This window comes from Pezoporus wallicus, unplaced genomic scaffold (assembly GCF_028554395.1).
Source record: "Pezoporus wallicus isolate ANWC-B61680 ecotype Strahan unplaced genomic scaffold, APGP_CSIRO_Pwel_v1 contig_229, whole genome shotgun sequence".
NCBI classification, from domain to species: Eukaryota; Metazoa; Chordata; class Aves; order Psittaciformes; family Psittacidae; genus Pezoporus; species Pezoporus wallicus.
The window spans coordinates 2,552,779-2,579,715 of record NW_026638360.1 but is presented as its reverse complement, the minus strand read 5'-3'; the positions used below and the strand labels follow the sequence as shown (position 1 = coordinate 2,579,715).

General features: G+C 47.3%; 1 protein-coding gene across 4 annotated transcripts in view; it reads left to right on the top strand.

Annotated features, from left to right (window-relative positions):
- Nucleotides 1–26,937, top strand: part of BCL9 (BCL9 transcription coactivator) — a 59,181-nt gene that overhangs the window by 11,015 nt on the left and 21,229 nt on the right. Inside the window, exon 1 of one of the 4 annotated variants that reach the window (XM_057410477.1) lies at nt 17,434–17,488. The exons of 1 other annotated variant lie outside the window; for it this stretch is intronic. The gene's annotated coding sequence lies outside the window, so the exon portion shown is untranslated. Of the gene's footprint in view, nt 1–17,433; nt 17,489–17,515; nt 17,538–17,686; nt 17,845–26,937 lie in introns of those variants that run through there. 2 more of the 4 variants (XM_057410479.1, XM_057410478.1) reach the window with 2 other exon arrangements.

Here is a 26,937-nt window from a genome sequence, read left to right as displayed (position 1 = left end):
GAAAATAATAACAAATAAATACATCTTGTTTCTCAACCTCAGACTCAGGGATGTGTCCCTGCCTTATGCAACAAGAGCCTGAGCTAGGGCTCTCAGGATGGTTGAAGATACGAAGCTGGCAGCTCTCTACAGTAAGCAGTTTGCTTTCCTTTTGGAAATGCAGCTGGACCAATGCAGATATTCAGGATGGGAGGGGACAGGGACAGTGTCCCTCAGTCTCCTGCCATGTTGCTGCTGGGACCCTGGATGTTTTACCATGACTACTGCTTCATGACAATGAAAATTTGGTTATTTCTGGCCCTTGTCTTTGTCCTTGCACTTTTTGCCTCTTCTTTTAAGGCCATACGGGGCTGGCCACCAACTGGACCTCTGTGTGCAGGCAAACCCTGGATAAGAGTATGGGATTTGCTCTGAAAAAAAAACCTGTTAAAGCTCCCACATTGGTGAATGTTTAATAATGCCTGAGGGAGCCTGTCTGGAAGGAGGACGCATTGAACTGTGACTCACAGTGAGCTCCCTGGGTCTGGGTCTCAGGTCAGGGACTCAAACCTCCACCATTCCCTGCAGGTGCCCCTGGGGAGGTCCATGTGAGGTGGCTTCTCTTTGCAGGCCTCTGGTGACAAGAGATACTTGTGCAGTGCATGCTGAAGTGCTGGTATGGGACTGGAGTATTGTGCAAGGTACTGTCCAGACACCAGGGACAGTCCCTCCTGGAGGACTTACTGTAGTCCCAGATTAAAGCATGCATGGTGTAGTGGTTGTGACTTGATGTTCCTCCACGAGAATGTTGCTTCCCTTCTTTCCTGTGTTACGTAGGGAGCTTGTTTGCTTGGTTTCTGCCATCCAAACCACTGCCAGCTGAAGAGACGCCTGTATGCAGAGCTCAGGGAGGATGTTAGGAGGTTTTTGGCACTCTGTCAGTGTAAAGCATCTTATTTATTAGAGTGTAATGCCCATTTGGGATGCACTTCTGATCTAAAGCTCCTGAATTCCTTCCTTTTAATGCTAAAGATGCCATTCAGAGGCCCCCTGGGCCCAATCTGTGCTTCTGCTGAACACTGCCCTGGTCATATATCTACCACTGTCTTGTTCAGACTTTGGGTTCAGTGATTTTGTTTCCATTAGAAAATCTCCAGCTCACCTCTTCCTGCAGGGGTTCCAGCAGATACCTGAATAATACCTATGAGTACTGTATTGCAGCCTATGGAAGTATGTGCATTTTCAACACATAACCTAGTGTGTGTATGGATGCTTGCATTCATGTTTTCTAGCGTATTTGGGCTGGAGGAGGTAGCAGCAGAAGCCTTGGCAGCTGGGAAGAAAGGAATGACAGGCCTGCGGGGGGTGGGACGGAAGAGTTTGGTAGCTGAGGTGAGGCTTGGGTAGCAACAGGAGAGGCAGATTAGATTTAGGATCCATGTTGCTCGCTTAAGAAAATAGGAGAAGTAGTACATTGTTTATTGGGGATTGTGTTATTCCTGTGCATTATTTATTAATCTTCTGCTAATGGTACTGCATAAAGAAGTAGCACTTGTAGAGGAATTTCACAGACAGCAGGAGGATCAGTTCCAGGAGGTATTGTAACCAGGTCAGGCTGGTGTAGGGAATCCTGCTGGGCTTAGTTTTGACAGGCTTTGGAAAAGAGAAGGTTGTTCAGGAGGCATTTGGAGGGAAGAAGGGAGGTGTCTGTGACTCACCAGGGAACAATGATCACTGTGAGGATAAAGGGCCAGGCTGGAAGAAGACGTGGAGACAATGGGGAATTCCTGATTCTTGACAGGGCTTCAAGATTCCAGCCTAAAGTACTAGAAAGTGTGAGAAAATTAAGTGTTTAGCAGGAGTAATAAAGGTTTAGGAGTAATAAAGGCAGCTGGTGAGAGAAAGCCAAAAATAAAGAGACAGCAGGGTTTACTACACGCTGTACCTTGAAGTGGATCCTGGAAGGCTTGAATTGGAGGAAGGATTTGGAAGAAGGGATGTACAGAAAAAGATGGGCTGTGCAGTGATCATGACTGAGCCATTCTTGACTTGCCTGTAGTCCCCAACGGCACAGACCTGTGTGTCTGCAGCCTCAGCAGGGGTCACAGGCTCAGCAGAGGTGTTGGGGTACTCTGACTGCTTAGGGACAGGAGGCCATGGAGGTTTGTGAAGTTTGCAGCACAGACAGGTGGGTGCTCCCAGACAGATCTTGGGTGCAAGTCCTTCCTGGCACTTGAAAGATGTCCAGTCACCTTGGAGAGGTGAGACTGGTATTTTGGTAGGTGGCATTGTTCCTTCACTCAGCCATGAAACTGAAATTGGGCACAGTATCTGCAGTCCAGTGGTTTAGATGGCAGAAACTAGGAGGTTTCCTCCAGCAGGAGAAAATCACACTACTGGTGCAGCCCATCTTTGGGTGAGAAGCAATTTCTGAAACACTGGCTGACTCATAGTCCCCAGAATACCCAGACAAAAATGCAGTGCTCAGAGGGTTTTTTTAAGCTTTGGCCATGTCAACATTAGGGAGGGAACACCATACTTACTGCTTGAAACTGTTCCCATAAGCCAAGGGCAGGTCTAAATGATCGTATCCTTGGTGTCTCTTTTACCTGAGAATCTCAGTGCTGAGCTGGTGCAGAAATGTTGAGGTTGAAGGGGAGAAGGAGGAGCTGCAACATAAACACAGCTTTAAGGTCTGTCCTTCATTTTTCTGACTGCAGTGTAAAGCCAACTTTGTTAGATCTGGTCAGCTTGTGAACACAGGGAGTCTTGTCGCACAGATGGGCTTTGCAAGGAGCTCCCATTAGCTAGAGCCAGGCTCTTCCCTCAGCCATCACATACAGCACAGCTGAGCCACTGCCACTGCGCAGCGCTGGATGCAGCTTCTTATTACATGCAGCGTCGATGTAAAACATGCAACAAGTACATACAGCTGTGTTTAAGACTTTTTGTTTTAAAGTTATTGTAAGTCTTAACACCACACAGCACCCTACAGCAAACCTTATTCTGTGCAGCAGTCAAGGTGGTGTAGGTAGTGCTAAATGCACTGAGAAGTTAAAATCATAACTGTGTGGTTAACGTGTAGCGTTTGAATGAACCAGGCCATGATTGACACAGCTCTGTTAATCACTGTGTCTAATGGAGCAGAAGGTGACTCAGGCTAACCATCTGAAACACCTTCTGAGAGCATTTCTCTAACTTGGGAGAATTGAAGATCATCTGGGACTTGAGTTTTTGACAAGGCTTATCCATTGAGGAGGGACCGTCCATTTAGAAAGCAAAGTGCTGATGAGTTCAGGAATGATAAAATCACCCTTGGATTTTTTTTTTATGGGTGAGCTCCTAGAAGTCATCTATGTTGGTATAAATGAGATCATTTGGCCTAATTAGTTCCAAGCTTAATTAGCAGTAATTATCCCAACATGGGAGTAGTACTCAAGTAGGAAGTACTGAGTCCTCGATTAGATAGATCTCTAATTGGTGTTACAATATTGTAATTAAAGCATGCTTGTACGCCTCTGCCTCTGCAAGTGATTTGTTTTATGTCTGATTAAACAGGGAGTCCAGCAGCCTCAAGGAGGCCAGGCTATCACTACTGATTGAAACAGCGTATTATTCTGTGTTATAGGAAAGAAATGATGAATCACATGTACTGGGGAACACTGTGGGCCAAATTAATCCTTTGAGTAATTGCTGCTGGAGTTAGGGAAGTTACAACAGGGGTGAATTTGGCCTCAAGTGCATAAGCTCTATCTGTATATCATACACTTAAACAAATACTCATTTGAATGTGCAGTCTGGCAATTATACCATCAGACGAGTGCAAGTAACTTATCTGTGCTTGCGATCGCTGGGTTGCACGTGTGAGTTTGTTTGGCTGCTGGGTGATCATTGTTAGATTGCACACTCTGCTCATGTCTTGCAGCAGGTGGTGCCATGTGTCCCAGGATGCATTCAGCAGGACATCTCTCCTTGTTGGGGTGAGACCCAGAAGGTACTGCTGGGGTCAGTGGGAGCACCCTGCAAAGGGAGGAGATGGACAGATAAAGTATGCTCTTTTCTTCCAGCACCATTGCCTTTACCTTAGCCAGTGTGACCCTCCCCGGCAGCAGACACTTCAGAAGAGCAGGTCAACGGGTGGCTTTTGGAGGAGTTAAGGAAAAAGAGAGCAAACCGGGAACTTTCTGAAATTAGTCAGCTTCAAAACATGAAAGCTTCCTATGTCTTTTTAAGAAACCACCTCCTTAGGAGTTGGCAAGTGCACTGCTTTATTACTTATCTGCTCGCTACATGAGTGGGCGACTGTACTTCCTGATTTGGTTCTTCAGTATAGAGAGATCATCAGCATAGGTCTGTAGAGGACAGTAACTCCTCGCCTACAGAAAGTAACAAATAGGAATAAGGATGCATGTATCTTCTGGTTGTCACAAAGGATTTCAGAGCACATTCGAGTCATATCCGAAGGAAAATGCCAGCTTATTTCTATTTTACAGCTGCAGAAGCTAAGGCACAGATCAGTTACTTCTCTTGCTGTAGCTCATGGAGCAGGTGTGTGTATGGCATGTGTGTGGCAGCACCAGGAATGTGGTGCAGATTTCACCACCTTCTGCTTCACCCCCAAAACAATCTTTCCCAATGGGCAAAGTTTAGAAGGAGGGAGATCACTTGAGCAAGGAAATAAAAGTACACAGAATTCTGTTAAAGCAGTATTAGTGATAAGAATTTAAACCCCCCATATATGGGAATTCAAAGGAAGGGTTTCCATAGCAGCGTTGCTTGCCCATATTGTATATACACTGTTTTGCATTGCTCTCATGTTGTCAAAGGCATATTCTAATATCCGCATGTGCAATATGTCTGAATCAGAGTTGCTATGAAACTTAAGGCTGAATTACACCACAGAGGCATATTCTTGTGCGGTGCAGGGAGGAAATAATAGAAGTAGGTTTTGTTCGGATTTTTCTCCAGTGATACATTTTACTTAGAAAATTGCTGATTTGCCAAAACTGTTGCTATTTTCAGGAAAAGTTGATTCCAGTTTTGTGTCCCATCTTGAAAAAAAAACAACCCTGAGAAAAGTTTTGAAGTTGTCAAAATGAAGTGCTCCAAGAAGATAAAATGAAATCTTGCATTTCATTAATTTGCCCGTAGTTTCTAGGTACAAGTTCTGGAAACAATTTTCTTCCCTTGATCAGATGTAGAAAAATTATTTGAAATCTCTTGAAATCTTGAAGGAATACAAAGAATTCCCTTCTCTTTCACCCTGCATAGTCCTGAACTGTCCTGAAAGTGGGGGGTGACAAAGGAGCAACTGCATCACTCACACCATGTGTGTTGCAGTGAGAGAGGTTACACCATTATGGGCAGTTGTAGAAGAAAATGCCCTTGCAGTACTGCTCGAATCTTTTAGAACACCTGACTCTCTCTAAAACCCCCAATATCACCTGGGTATCCTGGGGTTAAGCCTTTGGACCAGAAGGGTTTTGGGTGGGAGCTTCTCACATCATTAAACCTCCCTTCAGCAGATGATGGGATCAGAGTGATGAGGGAGCCGCCTCTTCCTCATTGACACCTCGCACTGGGGATGATAGGGGCTGAACTTCTCACCTCCGACTGCACTGGAAAAGTGCCTCTTATGTGGCAACACAGATCTTCCCTGCTCTTGCTCCCATGTATCCCCTACTTTCAGCAGCTCATCCATGCTCTGAATTTCTCTTGGGGAGAAGGAAGGATGCTGTGCCCCAGACTGGGAGGGAGTGCTTGTGCTCATGGAAAGGCCCTGTGAGTTGGTTTGGCATCATTCTTCCCACTGGCAGCAATGTTTCCTCACTGCCAGCATTTCCAAATGTTGGTGTAGCCTGTATGCCAATGGCTGCTTTCTCCCTGGTCCCTCATGTTGCAATTGCTAATTTCTGTGTCTGTGCCTGAAGAGCTGTAGTTTAGACTTGCTTTGCCATGCATTGAAGCTGTGCTTGTTTAGGAAAGAAACTGCAAAAGGGGTGTGGGAGAGAGGAAAAAGAAAAGAGCTTTTTTTTTTCTCCCCCTATGTGGCAATGGTGGATGCTGGGTATTGGAGAGAGGCAAGCTGACAAACATCTGAATGAGTGGAAGAGACTCCTAACCCAAAGGGAGGAGTTGTGGTTTAGGTTAAAGCCACAAAGGAAGTGAAGGAGGTTACCACTTTCCTGTCTGTGGGCAGGAGGTTCTCCTTGTGCTCATTTGAAGGCTTAGCTCTAGCTCATTCCTCCCTAGGAACATACTCATCTGTGTATTTCTTGAAAAGCACTCGATCTGGCATCTGATCTTGGGAGTGACAAACATCTCCTTTATCCACAGAAATCAGCAGGAGCTGGGAGCTAAAGAACTGGGAATCACAGTCTAATTTATGGAGCCAGACAGTCTAAAGCATCTTGCTAAGCCATGTGTCTGGTGCTAGAGTACATGGTGTATTTCTCCGTGCATCTTCCTCTTTGATTCCAAGATTGCTGATTTTATTGTGAATTTCCATACCTCCAGGGCCTGCTGGCTCCCCACAGGTCTCACTTCTTTCCTGTTCCTGAGTGATGGGCAAATTATGTAGCTATCCTGCCTGGACCTAGCAGTCTTATGTGCTGATACAGGGCAGATTGTGAATGTGTTGGGTTCCTCCCAGCGTGGCCTGTGGTCAGTATTGTGGTCTTGATTTTCACTGCCTGCTTTTCTTTTATTAGCTCCGAGGCTGTAGCTGTATGTGGTTGAGAAGTTTGTTGTCTCAGCTCTGTAGCTTCACTCTTCATCTGCGAGGAGATGAAAGAATGCAGGAGTGCTCTTACAAGGGAGTAAACCTTGCCCTGAGCCTGAGGGGCGCTGGCATGCAAACCGGAGCTATCACCTGGCGACTGCACCATTAGAACACTGTCAGTGACAGTGACTTCAGTACGTGCCACCAGTGCCTTCTGATCACAGTGCACTGCTGTACATGAAAAGAGCACCTGAAAGATGCTCCCTAAAAAGCTGTTATGTGGTCTCTAACCTTCCATTACCAGCTTACCTTAGCCCCTAACCCTGGCCTCAGGGTGCAGCACAGTCATTTCATTTACCAGGTGTGAAAATCATATTTTGCCATGTGAGGATGATTGCTCTATCAGGTGTGTTACAGTATGTGGTTTTTTTTTGTTGGATTTTTCCTTTTTAAGTCTTTGTTAGAATGACAAGATATCATTAAAGATTTATGTGTGGCAAACGTGTCCTTTTTTTCCAGAGTGTTTCCTTTCAGAGAATTTCACGCTATTGATTGCAAGTAGATTTTCCTCCTCTGTTTTAAAACATTTCCTTTGCCTATGGATTTTCAACATTACTCACTGGATCTGTGTTCAGTATGTTCCCCAGACTATATTATCCAGCCAAATTCCCTTACTGTTGGCCTTCAGGAGCCACTTCTGAAGTTGGAAAGACCATTCATTTGCAGTGTTCACTCAGTCCCGAGCAACTATCCAGCATTGCATCCTCCTTACTCCAGGATGTACGCTGTCGTCTAACTGAGCCATGGTCTGCTTTCAGCATGTGCTTTAGTGGGTCCCAAACCCAGCCTGGCAACAGCCTTGAGCTACCCCTTGCTTGGAGTGAGTGGTGTTTGCTTGGATGTTTTAGATGGAAAGGAAAAACTCTATAATGGGGCAGTGAAGAAGCTGGAGTGGTAAGCAGCTGAAATTGTAAGTAAGTTTATTTGGTTTTGGCATCAGTATTATGTTGCTTGATCTTATCCTTGTGGCCATTAGAGCAGGGTGCAAGATTTATTTTTGGCGAGGGCAGAGGCCTCAGCAGGGATGCTGGAGTGCCAATGCAGCCCAGAGCCCAGAGCAGTGAGGTACTGCTGCCCTTTCAAGGGCAAGTGCCCATGAGGAGCAGGCTGGGGTCCACCAGCATTGCTCTCCCCAGGATGAGACCCTGTGGCCCATGTTCTGCTGGTGGGTGAAAGAGCTCTGTGACAGTCAGCTGTATCCCACCTCCTGTGGGTTCAGCCATCTTTTGGTGGATCATATGTGAAAGTCATTGAAGACTTGGATTCAGACCTTAAAGCTTATGGTATTTGGCTTTGTTTACTGTAGTATTACAGCCTTAGGGCCACAGAAAGTGCAGCTTTCTTGAAATCATTGGAGTGGTGGTTGCTTATGGCAGTAGGGAGCTGGGGACATGTTTTTTTGGAATGTGTTGCCAGGAACTTAAACCCTTTTCTTTGGGAGATGCTTTGAAAGGATGGCTCAAGTGCCTGGGAAACATTGTCCTAATGGAAACAAGACATGGGAATGATCGGGTCTCAGAACAACTCTTATTTCTTCCCCACATCTGTGACTTTCAGAGCCCACCATTCTAAGGTTCAGTCCTTCTTTCCTTCCTCGTTACCATCAAATCTTAGTTTTAAACCTTATATATACCACCAGGAGCTGGGAAACAATGGGGGACACTGCAGTCTCTGCACATGGGAGAAATAGGGACTTGATGGCACCCAGGCAGGCTGGGGTTGTGTTAGTGGATAAAACAGCAGACATCCTCATTAGGTGATTCTTAAATGGAAGGTACCCATGCTTTAGCATTTAAATGCTTAGAAGAGATTCATGCTACAGCCTTTGATGCTGGATACTCATATAAAAACAATAACCAAATATGCAAGTGGTTCTTAAAGACACTGTAGCTAGTGTATTACCTGCACTCCTTGCATGCTGGCTGGACTGCTGGCATTCATTTTGTTCTGGTTTGACAGAAAGGACAGGCAAAAGGTACAGATTGTGTGTAGGAACAGCCCACCTTGTGAGCAAGCCAAGGCACAGAGAGTGTATCCCATCACAGTTGCATTACCAAGGCAGGTCCCCTGAGCAACAGCGTCTCACATGTTAACTGAATGTTTTAAAAATATAAGGATACAGACAGAAAAAACCATGCTGTCCTAGGTGTCTCTCAGGACCTGCAAGGCAGGTATTGTCAGCAGATACAATCATGCTAAGGAATAAACAGATAGCATTTAAAATAAGCTGGCAGATTTTGTGTTCAGATGGAGTAGGAACACTCAGGCAGTCTGTTATTGCAGTTCAGCTGTGAGAGGACTAGCAAAATGTTTGGGCAGAAGTATGTCCAGCCATGACATCTGTTGCTAAAGTGGTCCAGAGTTTGCACCATAAAAGCACACAAGTGAAAATGCAAAAGAAGGAGAGTGAAGCATTTCCAGTGAGTGAAGAGCTAAGCCACAACTCTCAAGTGTCCTTTAATAATAAAGAGTCCTGTTTTTCTTGGTATTGTCGTCTATCATCTATGACCTTGCAGATCTGAGAAATGCTGATGATTACTGCAGAAGAAAGTCAGCACCACACTGATAAGCCAATATCTGAAGAGCAAGAGGGAAATCTGCTTGTTTTCTTTGGAAGGATCTCACTGTTTATGTAATCTTTGTATAGCACCTGCAAATCAGTGACTGGTACTTTTGAAATGTATTTCCTTCATCAAAAGCTATTTGAAACAACAGGTAGCACCTATCCATTCAGTCTAAGCTCCCTTGACATTTTTAAATGACAGATAATGAAAACTGTCTTCATTATTACTCAAGCAATTTCATCAGACTGTCACCAGCAAACAATGGCAAATTAAAGACTGAACAACCCTCAACTCTACTCTCTGAGGTATGTGTGCGAGAATACCCGATGTCTTTTCTACAGCTCCTAGGAAATAGAAGAGGTGATTTCGCAGGTGAGAAGTGTTCTGATGTGTGAGGTACTAGAGGTCAACAGGAACATGTTAAAATCTATCTGGAAGCCAGTGGTCAGATGGCATAAACAGGGAGCACAAATGAATGAGTGATTGTGGGCGGGAGATGAGGCTTATCTAACAGAGTGCTGAGTTCTGCGCTGCCTTCAGTTTATGAATGGAGTTAAAGCTTGGTGCCAAACAGAGCATATTGCAATTGTCTAATCCATAGGTGACAGAGGCAGACGTGATAGTAGGCAGAGCTGCCTCCAGAGAGGGCTCATCGGAACAGCCAAGTCAGCCTGGCATTATTGCTACCTGATCGTCAGGAGCCGGTCCAGGCCCCTGATTCTGAACCTAGCTGAAGGAGCCACTGTTGAGGTGTGGTGTGAGCTTATCTTCCCCTGCTTCCCTCTCCCCAGACAAAACTGCTTCAGGCTTGCCTGGTCTGAGCGTCAGTCACCTGCGTCCTTCCCCCTCAGCCCCCTGAATTCATAGACCTCACCAAGCTGCCCCCTGTGGTTAGATTAAAGGGAGATAGAGAGTAGAAGGGGCATTTCACAATAAAACATCATTTATATGAGCTGGCTGCGGTATGGAAGAGGCTAGCACCAGGGAGTGAATTATAGGGGTCCAGAAAAGAAAGAGGCTACGGCAGAGAGAGGGTTGTTATTGGAGAACACAGGGGGCGAAATGACTGAGATAGAGGGTATAGATAAATAGTTAGAAATAACCACAGTGGTGTGATTTGGAGGGAAAATCAGTCACTACTTCAGTTACCAGTGGTGTTCAGTTTAGGGAGCCGAGTGGTAAATTACAGGCAGGTTAGGACTGCAAGAACATCTGTGACCCTGTGAAATGCTGGAGAGAGAAAAGTTGCAGTAGCAGTGAGTAAGATTCAGATCTCATCTATCTGAACATGAGTACCTCAAGGTGAAATAACAGAAGGAGAGGAGGCGGGAATATTGATTTCTGCCTCACAAAACAGACAACAACGCCTACTTTTTCATAGCAAGAATTTAACCATTTGCTTTAATGGGCCAGTCTGCAGTACTGTGGGGGCTTGGTTTCTTCTTTGTGTGCAATCTCACGGGGAAGTCATGCTGAAGTTGTATTTATTTTATTGTAGGGAGAGACATGAACAAAATTTCACCCTCAGACACCTGTGTGCTGATTGCAGGGGCAGCTGTGGTCTGTGAGTGTAACTTGCCTGCAGTTGTTGTACAGCCGGTGGGTACCCTGAGCAGCCGGAAGCTGAAGGAGCAGCACTGGAAAGCACAAAAAGCCTGTTATGCCAAGAGAGCTGTTATATGTGTTGGCGACAGATGACTTCTTCTGTCTGTCTGAGGGCAGACTTAGCTTCCTTCTGTTTATCCCACAAGAAAGATTCTCCTAGTGAAAGGACAAGGGAACATGCTTTAAGCTGAAAGAGGGTCAATTTAGATTAGTCCTTGGAAAGAAGCTCTTCCCTGTGAGGGTGTTGAGGCTCTGGCACAGGGTACCCAGAAAAGCTGTGGCTGCCTCATCCCTGGCAGTGTTCAAGGCCAGGTTGGATGGGGCTTGGAACAGCCTGCTCTAGTGGAAGGTGTCCCTGCCCATGGCAGGGGGTTGGAACTGGATGAACTTTAAGGTCCCTTCCAGACCAAACCAGTCTGTGGTTCTGTGGTTCCGTGAAATTTCCTTTTGTTGGTTTTACACCATGAAAGCACAACATGTGTAGCTCAGTGCTGTGGGGGGGCATGGCAGAGAACATGGCTGGTAGCTGTGCATGGGCTTGCTGTCTTGGACTAGGCTCAGCAGGTGGCTCAATGGAAACAGGAGGTGAGTTTGGCAATTTTCTGAGTTGCTGCCATGTCTCTTCTCGTTGAGGTCAGAGATGGTCAAAGGGAGTGCAAAGTCATGGCTGAGAATCTTAAAAGGCTTGAGGGTCAGGCACTTCCACAGCCAGGTTCTCCTGGCAGCACCACAGCATGCAGTGTGTGTTAGCAGTTCCCTGTAAAACACAGGGATGGTGTAGCAGAAGCAGTGTTCCTGGGCAAACATTGATTTTGGAGTCTCCTGTATGCCAAAATTTCCCACCCTTGTTTAGTATGAATTCATATTTTTCTTGTGCTTCAGAGACATATGTTTCCCCAGATTCTGTTTACCTGATTTCCCTTCTGATTCAGTATCTCTTCTCTCCTTCTTCTCCCTCTTTTTTTCTAATGCTGATCATTTATCTCTGTGGCTGCATGGTGTTTGCCTCATACCTGCTTATTGACTTGAGAGATGACTTTCTAAATAGTGCAATAGCTTCCTGCAATTAGAATGTTATAAAACCTGGAATTTTTTCATCACATTAGAGTTTTGATACGGCATACTGTCTTGAACGGAGCCAGACCAACTAGATGGCTCTCTGGAGATCCCTGAGAGTATTTTAACTGTAGGCCCAGTTCTGTGCTCCAGCCCAAACTTCATTAAGGCTCAGATTGTTCAGGTGCGAACAGGAAAACACAAGCCAACTCTTCCTCTCTTTTTGTTGTAGGTAGGAAAAGAGAGAGCAAAGCCTTTCTTGCCCAGCTGAATTTGCCATCGCCTGTACGCTGTTGCCATAGGGTGATGTGTTGAGGGTGATGTGTTGCAGGTGATCCAACAGCCAGTCTTCTTCCTAACAGAGAGCTCTGTGCACTGTGCAGCTGGTGAGGCGGTAGTAATTGGTACTGGGGAGCTGCAAGTGGTCTTATGCCAGCAGTGGGAACAGTAGGTGTGTGTGTATATGGATACTGATATTGATGCGAATGATGAGGGACTCTTCACCCAAACCAAGTTAAGCATGTTCTCCAGTGTTTGCAGCACTGATGTTCAGCAAACACTGGGAGAACTCAGGGAAATATCTAATACCAAAAGACACTGGACTAGAAAGAAAGCCACAACAGTCTCTCCCCCTCCCCCAGGCCTGATTTCCTAATCTTTTAGGAATGATTTACAATAAATAAAAGGCTTTCTGAAAGAAGGATTTTTTTTTTTTTTTCCAAGTTAACAATGGATGTTAAACTGCCCTTCCCTGTGGTCCTTTCCCATCTCTTTCACACTGTCCAGCTTTAGGCTTCGTCCCACAGAGATTCATGAAGGCAGCTCCCCCGTGCCCATGCAGAGAGATCACTGCGGGTATGGGAACCATAATCACCTGGATTTCTTACAGAAATGGGTTGTTTCCTTTCGAGAAGGCTCATTAGAGCATGCAGCCACGGAAAACTCAAAGCTCATGAGAAAAAGGTTTCACAGAGCCTGATCTCTCTCTTGTCCTGCAGCTCCTCTGATCATTTACACCAGAGCAAAAAAGAGGGCAAAACCCCCCAAACCTAAAGCAAACAAACAAAGCAAAACATCCTCCTAATGATGTGTGCTCTTCATTTCCAGCAGTGACAGCATTTTACACCCACTTTGTGCAGGTGTGCATGAATGCAGAAGTTGGGAGGCAGTACAGAGAGCAAAGCTCTTAAGGAGTTAGTAGAGCTTCTCTGCTGGAAGGTTATAATCACACTGAAAGAGGGAAATCTTGCCTCTGCAGACAGGAAATATGTGAAGCAATTTCAGCACAGAGTTGCCAGAGATAAAATAGCTCATAAACTGAAAAAAAAAAAATTAATGTAGTGAATACTTAGCATTGTCCAAATGTGCCATGTCAAAACTCAGAGTTTGACTGCAGAAGGTGTGTACAGGCTACAGATGTGCACAGTGGCTACATCTGTTACCTGCAAGAAGCACACATCACTGGTCCTGTGTATGGTGATTGCTGACAGATTCTTCTTAATGGTTACTGGTTTTCTTGAGGAAAGGTTTTTAAGCATGAGTGACTGAAAAGGCTTGATTTGCTGTTGCATTTGAGGTGGAACAGTGGAACAACTGTGTGGTTGGGGAAGAGACTCCACTTCAGAGAGTGGATGCTCAGGAGCAGGGTGTGATTTCAGCGTCTCCAGTCTTCACATGCTACAGCTCCATGTCGCCATTTCGCCAGTCCTCAATTCCATCTTCAAAAGTTCCTGTTTCTCAGATCTTTCCACCTCCTCCAGTTGTGCCAGTTCAGCCACTTGCAGGGATGAAATCTATGTTTGAGCTGGTCTGATGTTAAGGATTTGTTCTTGTTAGTAGGGCCTTTAAAAAGAAGTTGGATCATTTAAACAGCTCACCTGTGAGTGTGGCACTAACTGAGCGTGTGGCCAGATCCTCCTAAACTGGGTTTGCTGCAAGTGGAATAGTGCAACAGGGCCACATCCCTGTACACGTTGTTCACATTATTTGTGTGAGTTGCTCCACTGTGTTTCAGTGGGACTCTACTTACACATATAAAATTAAATGTTTGCAGGGCTGGGCCCTTAAAGAGAATAAAAGCCATGATTGGGGTGTGCCATGCTCTGAACCATGTATAGAAAGCATGATGCAAATGTATTTTGCTGGCTGGCCTATCTTGTCTGATCTGTCTGCTCTGTAGAGCTTGAGCTCCTGCAGCAACTTTCGTTAGGCTTGGTTTGCACTGGGTGGAAGAGGACCCTGCTGATCTTCTGTCCTTGAGGCAGCCAGGGAGTTGTGAGGAGAGTACACAGGCTGTAACGTCTCCAAGATGTTCCCAGATTTGCTGGAGTGCTCTGAAGAGCCGGGACAGCTGGCTTCTCTGGGGCACCTTCTATGAGCGTGGCTGAGGGAGAGCAAGATGGGGGGATGCTCTTGAGGTTGGCAGTGGCTGCCCTGGGGTCTGGGGCTCTGATACCTGAAATTCTGCCTTGCAGCCTGTCATCACAGTTGAGATTTTTGGGAGCCTGTTGTTATCAGATCCCATGGTAAAGTCCTTCAAGGGCAACAGAAGGGATTTCTCAGCTGAGAATCCCTCCCTTTGGAATTCACTGCTGATGGCAGTTTGCTGTGGCAGATTCCCAAAGGTGAAGCAGCAACTTAAATCTAGACAGTGAAGCAAAGCACTTTGGTAGTTGCTATCCAGAGCCCCAAAGAGAGGAAGGAAGAGACATAAAGCCGTTGGAGGGGAGAGGCTTGGTGTGGTTATTTGAGACTGCTGCCTGCAGAGTTGCACAGTCATTTATAACTGCTTGAAATGTGGGGGGATGGGGTCAGGGGGATGGGAGGGGGGTTGGAGGAACCACAGCATCTGTGAACTGGTAGCGTTTTGTGCTCCTTTTCCCTGGTCTGACTCCTCAAGGGATGAGACAGCAAAGTCCAGGGTCAGAAGAGGGAAGAGAACGAAAAAGGGAGTCTGCTAACACCTCTTATTTTATCACTGCTCTCGTGTGTGTCAGGATTGAAGCACAGGATAGGATTTTCAAAGGTACCTTTAGGAAGCGGAAGTTGGGTGCCTGGCTTCCTTAGGCTCCTCAGAAAAATCCCAGGTTCTGCTGTTCCAGGGAAACAAACTTCCTGTAAGTGAACCACGATGGGTCCCTGGTGTTGGTGATAGCAGAGCCAGGTTTTCTGTTTAAAGCACCACGAGGCATGTTCATTCCTTACACCCTGATTTGCTGCCTGGCCAGTCTAGTCTGTGCTGCTACTGCTGTTGCAAGCTTTCCTGGACTCAGTCCACTGAACCCTTTCTGGTGTGGGATACATGAGGGAGAGGAAGAATGGTAGGTGTTACATTGAAAAAGACATGTATCAGCGTAAAACCAGAGAAGGCTTTTATGTTAGGCACAGGAGCGGGCTGAATTGATGGTGACAAAGGTGATCGTTCAAGTAGAGCTGATCAGTTTGGTTTCACCAACGCTTCAGCTTTCAAAAGTCCTGCTGCCATCCGTGGAAAGGTATAGGTAGAGCTACTGTTGGCAGATGAGTTGGAAAGACTGGCCAGAGACCAACGGTTTCCACCTTTGGGTCATGGATCATGGGAACTTGTAGCCTGAGGGACTTGTCTAGAAAAGGTAAGGGAAAGGAGTCAAGAGGCAGCAGTGGTCTGCCCGGTGGGGAATGTTCAGGGGCTCTGGTCAGTGTGTCAGAAGGGGTTGCAAACCTGCTGTTGAGAAGCATCCCCCTTCCTCAAGAGTATCTGCTAGGATAAGAGGTGTGAATTAGCTACAGTTGCAGTGATCAGGAAGCCATACAGAGTTCATCAAGGATGTTTCCAAGCGAGCATGGACAAGGGGAGGAGCAGAGCGGGACAAAGAGAAAAAGCCCCTTAAGGACTGAAGAAAGAGGAGACGGTTTTATCTGTCAGCGCAACACCCAGTGTGAATGCTTAGTGTGAAAGGGTCTTCTTCCAAAAAGCCGAGTTACTCAGAAGTGGGAGTTGGACGAGGTAAAGAGCGGTTCGCCTGAGGATAAAGAGAGGGAGAACACACTCCGCATTTCCATTCACTTCTGTTGTATTGGCAAAACAGGTTATTCAGGCATCGTGGATATGCAAAACCGATCAGCTTGCTTTCTCTGGTTAGACTGCAGCGGTTCTGTGCATCTGTGTGCCACGGGTGTTTGGAAAGCTCTCCCTCACAACCCACAAGATCGCCCATTTTAAGAACATTTTGTAGAGGTGAAGGATAGGTGGACGTTGAAAGCGCTCTTTTCACAGAGTAAGTCGAAGACTGAAAAGGCTGGAGGATTGCTACAGATCTTCACAACTCTTAACTGCTAGCCGGTTTCAAGCTACATGGATGTTTAATCCCCCCAGACACGGAGCGTTTGTTCAGGATAGGGCCCTTGAGCATATTTAGGAGTTGATAGGTTGTGTCTGTTTGTCATTACAGTCTGGTTCCTCCCTGTTTAGTTGCAAGCTGCTGCTTAACCCAGGGCTTTCTCCCATCAGAAAAGGCCCTCAGATCTCTCGGGGCGGCTCCACCAACCCGCTGGCAGCCGGTGGGCAGGCAAGCTCCTCAGCCATCAGGTAGGAGAAATATGCTTCTCCTGCAGGAGCTACCTCCCGCTTTCCTCCTGCCCTGCCGGTGCCCAGCCATCGCTTTCTTGCTCCACAAATACTGTGGCAGGCACATTTCGTGCCCGGCTGGTGTCAGGGCGCAGAGCCACCGCGCTGCCTACCCACCAGCCGGCCCCAGAGACTGCGCCCGCGGCTGGCTGCAGTGCCCAGCGTCCACCTCGCCTCCCCAGCGCATCGCAGCCCCTCCGCGGGCGGCTGGCGCTGCCGGGAGGCCGAGGCGGTGCCCGGTGGAGGTGCCATGGCGCGATCTGCCCGGGCAGCCGAAGCGGCGCCGGGCAGAACGGTGCTGAGCAGGGCTGGCAGCGCACCCAGCCCCTGCGTGCGCCTCCCCCGGGGGCCGTGCGAGGCATCGGGGCTTGGCGGCGGAGAACGGCCCCCCTTCCCCGTGCCCCCGCGGGGCCCGCGCCGTTTCCGTTAGGGGTGCCGTTAGGGGGCGGGACCCGCGCGCCTCCTCAGCGGAGCGCGAGGTGGTCGCGCGCCGCCGGCGGGGCGGGCCAGGTAGGTGCGAGGGGGGCGCCGGCTCCCGCGCCCCGCGCTCACAGGGCCCCTCCCTTTCGGTCACTTTAAGAAGAGCCCTGGGCGCGCGGTCTCTTTAAAGGTTGGGGGGGAAGAGGCGGGGCCGGCCCGAGGCGGGGGACAGGCTATGTTAATGGCCGGGGCGGTGCCGCGGCTGAGAGGGGTGGAGGGCGCTCGCCGCGGCAGGCCTGTCCCTTTAAGAGCCGGGCTGCTACCACCGTGTAGGCGAAGGCGGGAGGGGAGCGTGTGCGGGGAGGGGGGAAGGGACTCAAGCTCCTCCCCCTCGCTGGGGAGGGGAGGGGAGGGGGGGGCCGGGCCGGGCGAGACCACGGCCCGGAACGGGGAGTAAGAGGCGGTCCCGCCGGCAGAGTGAGTAGGGGACAGTACCATTCCTGGGGCGGGGCGCGCGCGACGGGCGGTACCATTCCTCTCTCCTGGTTGCGGGACGCGGCGGGAGGGGGGAGGCGTAAAGGGGGGGGGGGGGGGAACGGTGGGAGGAAAAAGGAGATGGGGGGGAGCGGGCGGGGGGAGCATGCGAGAGGGGCTTTATGGGCGGTACCATGTGTGCGGGAAAGAGAGGGGGGAGGCGCTGGCGGACAATGGAGCCTGTGTGTGTTTGCGGGAGGGGGAAGGACCCGCCGTCGCCGGGGGGAGAAGCTGCGCCGCCCTCTCCCGCCCGGGGCTGAGAGGAGCCTCGGCCCGCGCCCCTCCCCCACGGCCCGGCGGTGAGTGAGGGGGGAGGCGGCGCGGCGGGCACCGCGCGACCACCGGCGCCGCCGCCTGCTCAAAGTTTGAGAGTTGGGGGAGGCCGGGGGCATCGGCGGCGGGGGGCAGCGCTGTCTCTGCGGCTCCGCGGCTTGACCCCGGGCTCCGGCACGCCGAGGGTGTGGGGTGCCCTGGGGATGGAGGGATGCTCCGAGGTGCGTGTGGTGTCCCGGAGCTGCGCTCCGTGGAGGGCCGAGCGCGGGGTTGCCCCGAGCTAAGGGAGGGGGGAGCCGTGATGCTGAGGGTGCACTGGGGGCTCTGTGCGGTGGAGGGATGTGTGGGGTGCAGGGGGTGCCCTGAGGCCACACTCTATGGAGGAATGTGTGGGGACCAGGGAGTGCTTTAGGGATTGTGCTCTGTGGAGGGATATGTGGGGAGCAGGCAGTGCTTTAGGGGTTGTGCTCTGTGGAGGGATGTGTGGGGTACAGAGGATGCTTTAAGGCTGTGCTTTATGGAGAGATGTGTGGGGTGCCGGAGATGCCTTAAGGCTGTGCTCTGTGGAGGGATATGTGGGGTGCAGGGAGTGCTTTAATTCTGTGCTGTGTGGAGGGATATGTGGGGTGCAGGGAGTGCTTTAAGGCTGTGCTGTGTGGAGGGATCTGTGGGGTGCAGGGGATGCCCGGGGCCGTGGAGGGATGTGTGGTGTGCTTTGGGGTACATAGGAAGCCCTGGAGCTTGTGCGGTATGGAGCTTATTGCGTTGCGGTAAAGGGGATACCCTGAGGCTGTGCTGTACTAAGGGGTGTATGGGTTGCTCTGGCTTGCAGGGGATGCCCATAGAGGTTGTGCTGTGTGAAGGGATGTGTGGTATGTCCCAGGTTGCTCTGTGGTGCGTAGGGTGCCCTAAGAGCTGTACTATGTGGAGGGCTTTGTGGGGTTCTCTGTGGTGCAGGGGATGCCCTGCGGCATGGAGGGATGTGTGGGGCGCTTTGGGTCACACTGGGGTGCATGGGGAAGCAGTGTGGCTGTGCTGTGTAGGGTGCCCTATGTTGTGCTGGGAGTACTGGGTGCCTGCGTGGCTGTGCTGCGTGGAGGGTTGCGGGGTACTCTGGAGGCCATGCTTCATAACTACGTGTGTGGAGTGTGCTGTGCTGAAGTGCGCTGGTGGGGCTGTGCTGTGTGGAGAGGAGGATGGCGTTGGGTGGGTTAGAGAGGTAGTTCTGAGTTTTTAGTCTCAGTAAGGGATGGGGACATAGGGTAGGAGAGATTGCAACACCAGGGCTGTTGGGACTGAGGTGCAGGCTGTCCTAGGAAAAAGAATGGGGTGCAAGTCGGGTGAGAGCTGGTGTGTAGAATTTGCAGTGGGCCTGAAGTGAGGGGCTGGGGGACAAAGGTTTACAGTAGGGATGCAAGGAGTGAGGTATGAGGTGAAGCATAGAGTGAGGGATGGGAGATGGTACTTGGAACATTAGATCATCTCGGCTGTGCTATGAGGGAGAGATTGAGGGGCTTTGTTGTAGGAAGAACTGAAATACAGGTGTCCACAGGAAGGGATGTGGAGAGGTCGATGAAGAAATGTGGACTATGAGATATGCTGGCAAGAAGTAAACTGGTACATGAGGAAATGGATGTAGTGATGGGAGGATGTGAGGAGCTAAGGCTAGAGTGGTTGGGAGAAAGATATAGGGGAGTGGGATTGTGGTATGGCAAAGCACTGGGTGCCAGAATGTGGGCTAAGAACTACTTTCAGCTCAGGGGAGGTGGTGCACATGGTTATAAAGGGAATTATAGGGGTCCAGAGCTGGGAAGCAGTGGAGATTGTTCAGGGAAGGAGGAATCCAGGGAAGCAAAGCATGTGGTGTGGAACTGGTATGTGGGATAGTTGTGCAAGAGGAGTTTGTGGGAGAAGATCTTGTATGCAGGGATTGTGGGGAAGAGCAGGGGAAATACGTGTATTTGGAATTGCTTGCTAGGTAGAGAAGAGGCACTGTGCATATGCATGAGAGGCAGTCTGAGCCCTGGCCTGCTGTGGAGAGGTGTGAGGGAGGCTGTCAGTGGGATGAGAAGCTAATTCTGTAGATGTACTGAACCTCATCAGGTTGAGGGCTGGATGGCAGTGGGGAAAAAGCCCCAACACTGGAGGCTTCAAATGCTTTGGGAAATGATGGAACAGCTGGATGCATGTAAGCAGCAAGGATCCACTTCTAGGATGAGAGAGAGCACCCTGTGTTTCTGTGTTGTCCAGCTCGATGTCCCTGAGCCACTGCATAGGCGATGGGATGATGGGACTAAAAAGGCCTCTGACAATTGAATGCTTGGGATGTAGATGGTGGATGCTACTCTGGGCGGGTAGAAAAAGCATGAGGACACAGATGGGAAGAATCCAATGTGACAGTCAATTGTGGGTTGTTATTTGGGTATGAAATATTAAGGTGGGATGATTACATGGTTAGTGGTTTAATAGTAAACAAAATGAGAAATCAGGAGACTGGCACGTAGCAAAGAAAGTATGAGAAGTGGCACAGGATTGTGGAGTGGTTCAAAGCCTGCCAGTATGGAAAGGAAGGTGCATTTGTGCTCTAGGTGCCAAGCCTAACCTGGGACTCTGAAACTGGTCTGGAAATAACCCTGATGCTCATGGTTACTTTTCTGGGAGAGGACCACCAAGTCTCGTAGCTCTTACCTTGTAAAGTAACATCTTCCCCTTAGTTTGGGCATTAGCCTCATTGATTCTGGGGCAGAGGAGAAAAGGTTGAGCCAAGCCAAGTTTGTCTCGTTAAGGCTCCCTGTTGGTGTTGAGTTGCTCTACTGTCAAAACACAGTTGGAGGAAGCGGGGGAGACAGTTCTTCCAGTTTTGAGGGGTTTCAGAAACGTTTTTTGTTTCCTTGAAAATATTTTGTCCTCAATTTCTCTGTGAAAAGCCCACACACATCTTAGGGTGCTCTGAAGCATCCTTAAATGTATCAAGCTTGAAAAGCGGGGGGTGGGGGGGGTGGGGGGGAGGAAGAAATGTAGATATTTTTCCCCTTTCTGTTTTGTTCGAAGATAATATTTGGTCAGTCATTGTTCAAAATATAACAAAAACAAGTGTGGAAAGCTGGGCAAGGCATTACATGGAATCAAATTAAAAAACACAGAGTAAGGAATGAATTAACATACCTAAACAGCTTTTTGTTTGCCTTTCCCTGCTGTATGTTGGGGCTGTAATGCCCTATTGCTGTCTGCAGTGGGGTGTTACAGGTGTTGCGCTGGGATGGCTTAACAGAGGATAAACGCACAGGGCTGTACACCCTGTGCTCGCAGCAGAGCACATGCCCACATCCCACAGATCGATCAGCTTTCTTAGGCTTCACGGGTTGCTTTGGTGGAATTCTGTAGCCATTCTGGACAAGTTGCCGTGATGGCTCTGTTGTGTGGTGGTTGAGTTGTGGGTTTGTTGTTTTTTTTTTTGTGTGTTTTTTTTTTTTTTAATAGTGATCTCCAAAGAGATTATTTTTAATGAATGTGTCCTTTTTTTCTTACTCGAAGCAAAAAAAAAAAAAATAAAAAAGGCTCAAGGGCTCATATTCTTTCCCTGTCTCCCTGGCTGGGCCCTCCTCAAACAACAAAAGAAAGGCATGTTTCTGTTTTTAACTTTGAGTTAGCAACGATGTCACTTTAGGGATTTCGGACTTCTCTTTTTTTTATTTTTTATCACTTTTTTTGAGGGTGGGTGGTGGTGTTGGAGTCTCATTTTTTTTTTTGTGGAGGGGTCTGTGAATCTCGGGTCTCTGCACTGTTGTGAACTCTTAACACCTTAATTGAAGGGGTGGAGATGCTGAATCACTAACAAAGAGCTCCTTTATCCAAAATGTTAATCAATCATTGACGTTAAATAAGTGTGAACAAAACCAAACAAAAAAAAAACCCACCCTAAACAAGTTTTTGTCTCAGTCCCCCTCCCCTTCAGCTGCTCATCTTTGGTCAGGAGACCAGAGATTCTTTCAGGGATGCATTTTGTGCATGGGGATGTACTTAGGTTTGGCGATGTTCGGTGAAAGTTCTGCTGCTGATTTACCGGCATAGTTTTCCCAATACAGATTATTGAGCTCACAGATGCAATAAAGATGTTCTGGGAGAAACTGCAGTCTGCTCTGGTGCGAGGGAAGTAGCGAGGCTACGACAGCACTGTTGTAAACAGCTTTCTGTGCGCTCGGGGTGTGTGTGCAGAGGTGCCTTTTGAGTTTTGCTGTTGAGGTTTTTTGGGAGGGGGGTGGGGAGATTTTGCTTTCCTCTCTTGTGATCAGTTAACTTGTTTATCAGCAATACAGTCTTCTGAGCTAGGTGGGACCTAATTTTTAATGTGAAAGAAAATAAGTAGGTTTCTGTTGGTACTACCAGAAACTTTGTAGATCTCTCGTGTATGTTATGAATACAAAGGGTGTGGACTCGTTCTTCCCTGTGCTTCCCCTTCTCCCTCCCCCCATCTTGCATTTCATCTTTACAGCTCGTGTACTTGGATTGTTTTCAGTTAGGTTTAGTCCTCAGCCAGAGAAACTGCATTTGTCACTAAATATCCAAATATAGAAACTAAGGGTAACTATAAACCATGAGGCTAATATATTCATATACAGCAGCTTTTCTGAGCAGTCTGTATGTCTGAGGTGGATAAGAATGGAGTACCTCTGATCCATATTTCCTTGCTGCTCTGTAATATCCTGACTTTTCATAACTATTTCTACTTGTTTGTTTCTAGACCTTTTTAGCTTTTGATTTTCTCATATGGTGTGTCAGTTCTGTTGCCTTACAAACTGTGCCAATGGCTTAGGATTTTGCTGGGTCTCTTACAAATTCAGATGAAAAAGGCCCCCAAAACTATAACAACTTTATCCCACGGAGCAATTTATACTAAAGTGATTGTTCAAACTAATTCCCATCTTAAACATGAGCTGTGTTAGCTAGCAGAGTTTGATGTCTTCTGCTTTCTAGAAGTTTACCAGACTTTCTTTAGAGCAATGCGCACAGCCTTCATAAAATCATTCTGTCTAGTCTGCATGGCCTTGGACTTCACAGAAATCTCAGTGCCTCGCTAAGGTCTGTGATCTGTTTACATAGATATGAAGTCCTTTAACCCAGCAAGATTTGCTGTGGGCTTGGATTTCCTTCTTACAAGCTCTGCTGGAGTCCCTCTAGTCTTCCTGCTGGCAAAATGAAGGTGTTAACATAGGTTTTCGGAGCAACTTGTGAATGGAAGGAGATTTCAGTGATGATTTTTTTTGTCTGCTAAAACTGCTTTCTCCCTGTACCTTTACTTGTCTGATAGGTTTGGGTTTTGATTTCTGTTTTTAAAGTTTAATAATTTTGGAGCTGGACCCCCTTTGTGGTAGGGACTCTGTGCAAGTGCAGAGCAACAGGGACCTTTTCATAATAGGAATTCCAGATGATCTGGAAGAACTCGAGCAAAAAAATCCATCTGTTGGGGGAAATTCCTGAAGAGTTGCCTTTAAGACCATGCAATCTTTACAGATGCTGGTTAACAACAATAGTAAAACCTAAGGTGACATTTGAATGTGTGCTGAAGCCAGATGAACTGTTACAATGTTGGCTGTGGTTTATGTTTTTGAAGTGGGGTTGTACTTTCATTTTACACCCTTACCTATTGGCCTATCCACCTTTACCCCCCTGGTAGCATGCCTGTGGCATTTCTTTTGGTGCTAGAACCTGGCTTTTGAGGAGACCTTGGCTTTTGCCCATTTCAGCTCTGCACCAGCCTTCTGTGTGTGCTGTTACTGCTGTTGGAGCAGTTGGATGCTGAAATGGATCAAGAAACTCATCTGGATTATGAGGAGCCTGGCAAAAAAGAAATGATTATACTCAGCCTGCATCAGTTTGCCAAACTGGTTCACGGTTTGGCCACGCAAAAGGCTGTACGGGCACATCAGACAGTGTGGTGCAGGGGTGGAAGTAAATATTGGTAGCAGCAGCTCTTTAAGCTGGCATTTCTGCCAAATGATGCTCATCTGACTATACCCGTAAAAGTCTTCTAAACTTGCTAAGTGTTATTTACACCTATTTGTTACAGCTTTCCTTGCCTGAGAACAGTTCCTTCAGCTTACCTTGTTCTTTTTGCCAAAAATGTTTCTCATTTGAGCATGTATGCAATGCGTAAAACCAGTCTTTAAGAAGTGTTAAACCAGGCAAAAACAAGAGGATAGTGACTTAGCTATGGAAGAGTTTCTGCTGCTTCAAGACTTGTCTGGTGATACAAAACATGTAGTGTAAATTGACAATAGACTATTTAGTATGGTTGCAATTATGCAGTGAAACTCACGCTGTGAGAATCATCAGGAGCAAGAATTCTAGAGTTAAAAAGGATCTGATGTCTGTAGGAATATGAAGAATATTCAGTTATAATCAGTGACAGTAGAAATCTTGGAAGAGGTATTAAGTCTGTGGTCTAAACCTTGATTTTTATTCTGCTCTAACAGATGTGCTTCTATATTAGGAAAGAGAGGGAGGAAACAGCTTGTTGTGCCTGAGTTTGCTGCAGGATTCTCGCACAATTCTCTGGAAACTTGATTGTTTCCAGTGTGTGAGATGTCCCATTAAACTGCACAGGCTTCTGGCTGCACCCTGGTGACCTATCCTGCAATAGGTCACCTGCCTGAGCTACTGAACTGCTCCTACCTGACTTCGTGCATTTATTTACTCCTCATTCTGAGGGCTGTTCTTACCTGCTCTCAACGCAGTATTTTTTATCTACTTGACAACACTCACTGAATTAATTTTAAAGACTGTTATGAAATTACAGTTTACTATATCTAAAGAATGAATGTTATCTTTTTAGAGTAGATAGACATGCTCCAAGATCCCTGTTTTTCAGAGAGACTTAAAAGCAGAGGTGAGCTTTTCCCTGTTTGGTGACTGAGAAGGCGCTTATGGAATAGGGAAAGAAGATGAAAAGTGGAACTGTAAGGTGGTTGGCTTGTTTGTTTGTTTTTAAAGCCTAGGTAGAATCCATTAAATCCTTCTGAAGGCAGGAAAATGAAAAGTATGCTTTACCAGTGGCCAGTTTCTTTCAACAGCAGGGTTGAGAAGGGGTAGAGCAACAGTGGCTGAAAGGTGATGAAGCAGTGTTCTCTGAGACACTCAACTGAAAATTGGGTGCTGTAGTCTTGAATACAGTACTGGTTCTAAGTGCTCTTTGTTGGTATATTGCAAAAAGAGTGTATGGTGTACACTGATTTAGCTGCATATGGGAATGTGGGAGAGCTTATGGCTTTCTGTAGTGACTTCAGAAGAGCTGTGATTTGGGTAGAGAGCCATACAGCTGCCTGATCGATTCCTAGCATTTGCAGTTATCCTGAGCTGGTTGTCCTGTTTTCATGGCTGCTTGGCCTCTTAAGAAAGCGTGCCACTGTATTTTTGCTGCTTCGCTTTGTGGTGGTGTTGTCTGCATAGTAACAGAGCAAGGGAGCTTCAGATTTCTGACCTCTCTTGTCACCGGATGGTCTCCATGTGCCCCCTGTTGTCCTCTGTGCCTTCTGAACAAAGGGTGCAGATATCTGGTTTACCTTATCAGTAGTGTGGCTGGGGCCCATCCACTCTTTTGAAACCAGGTTAGGTTGGATTTAGTGGTGAACTTGAGAACAGAACCTGTCTCTTAATGTTCCTACGATTTATTTACTCGACCATGTTACTTACACTCTACAAAATGCTTTAAACCTTTGAGTTTGTTTGTATCTGTTGAGTGAGGCTATCTTTGCCACCTTTGCAGTGTGTATGGAATAATGCAAAACCTGAAGCAAAATTCTGGTTTAGTGATTAAGATTAAAAACACTAGGTAAGAACAAGTACTAGACCCTTTTTCAGGTTGCTCAGAGCTACACTTTCTGCACTTTGCTAAACTGACTTCTTCAGGTGTCTTGCTATCGCTGTTCCACTGCCTGTGAAATGGCAGCATTGTATCTAAGTACCAATCTGGTTTTGTTTGAGGATTGATTAGAAATGTATTTGCAGTGTAATATAAAACAAAGCTGCAGCCTGTTGAGGTGAGCAGCCACAGCTTCTACAGCGAGTTTAGGCAGTCTTAGGTATGGAGACACTTCTCAGAGCTTTTGCTAGTGGGACTGAAGTTTTCCACCATGTTTTATATGTATGTATGAGCCAGGAGTAAAGAACTTCAGGCCAGAAGGGGCTTGGAAGAAAACATTTTCTTGCTAACGTCTCTTAAAATAAAAAATTATTTAACCTTCTTGTGATTCGTGATAGAAAGTTGAAATTGTCAGGCAAACATCCACCATCCAGCAGAATGTTCTTGTGAAAGCCAGCTTTGGTTTGACAGTTGTGAGCCTTTGAAAATAATGCTCTGTTTATCCAATACAGTAAATACTTTGGAGCACGTTAGGCTGTGCTGTCCATAGGTGGCTAAATCAGCAAGTATTAAATATGTACATCTTGTGTTGAGGGAGGGAGGATCCTGCAGCAATTGCACGTGTGTGCTTTTCATACTTCCATAAGATCATGTCAAAGCAGTAGATCTGGTAATAGACCTGATTATACAATTGCTTAATTTCTTGTCAAAACAGCATTTTTACATGCAGTGTTGTGAGATCGTTTTGGTGACCTCATGTTATTTATCAAATGTCAGTTTTTCATCCCAGCAGCTTTGATATAATCATGTAGCATCGTGGAGTACTGTGTTCATGCAGTCTTTGCTTGCTGGAGTTCTTTGAAGTGCTTTGCTACTTAGAAGAGTCATTGCTCTGTCAAAGATCCTACATTTAACGACCAAGAAACCAGTATACAGCAGAATACTGCACTGTGTCACTAAAGGTTGTGCCTAATTGTGCCTAACATGCCTAATTGTGAGTCGAAAAGCAGAGAAATGAGAGGTTCAGGGCACCAGGAACCCCTTGACACACATCTTGCCCAGCAGTAAACTGCCAGGGATACAGTAACTGCAGCTTTGTCCCTGTGGGAATGCTGCTTTGCAGCTCCGAGCTCCCTACGTGTGAGCGCCTGGTGCTGTAAAGCAGCGGGAGGGCTTGTGTAAGGGAGAGGAGCAGAGGGATGGCTGGTTGCAGCAGTCCTGAATGAAAACTGGGCTTGCTGGCAGTGCTGAAAGGTAGTGA